This window comes from Globicephala melas, chromosome 14 (assembly GCF_963455315.2).
Source record: "Globicephala melas chromosome 14, mGloMel1.2, whole genome shotgun sequence".
NCBI lineage: Eukaryota > Metazoa > Chordata > Mammalia > Artiodactyla > Delphinidae > Globicephala > Globicephala melas.
The window spans coordinates 78,302,115-78,302,899 of NC_083327.1; positions in this window are offsets into that span (position 1 = coordinate 78,302,115).

Sequence of the window (785 nt, forward strand, 5' to 3'; positions counted from 1 at the left end):
TCCATTTGGTCACATGGCCACAACAAACTGGAAAGGAAACTGGGAAATAAGTTTTTATTCCAAACAACACCTTCCAGCTAAAAACTAGGAGTCTTGTTACTAAGGAAGAAGGGAAGAAGGGATATTAGGAGATAACCTGCAGTCTCTAACACATAACCAAAATGTTGACTCATAAATGGTTCAACAGCAAATAAAGTATGGTACATTGAGACAATGAATTATTTATCTACTTATCTCTTATTGATCTATCTAGTTGCCCTTTCATATATGTTTTCTATCTATGTTGAAGTACCTTTTAGTTTCTAAAATAATAGAATCTTTAAATTGTCTTGTTCGTTTTTTAACTTCTGACTGTATTGCATTGTGATATGTAATGTGCTCTGTATGAAATGAATACTTTGGTATTTGTGTGACTGGATTGTGGTCGCTCTCTGATAATTATCTGTTTTCTTTAATTATTGGGAGCAGGATTCTCTATATGTCCATTATACCAAGCTTATTGTGTTGTTCAAAACATTTTATACTTCCTAATTATTTGTGGGCTTTCTATATCAGTTTCTGAGAGATGTGTGTTAAAAATACCCACCAGGGGGCTTCCCTGGTGGTGCAGTGGTTGAGAGTCCGCCTGCCGATCCAGGGGACACGGGTTCGTGCCCCGGTCCGGGAAGATCCCACATGCCGCGGAGCGGCTGGGCCCGTGAGCCATGGCCACTGAGCCTGCGCGTCCGGAGCCTGTGCTCTGCAACGGGAGAGGCCACAACAGTGAGAGGCCCGCGTACCGCAAA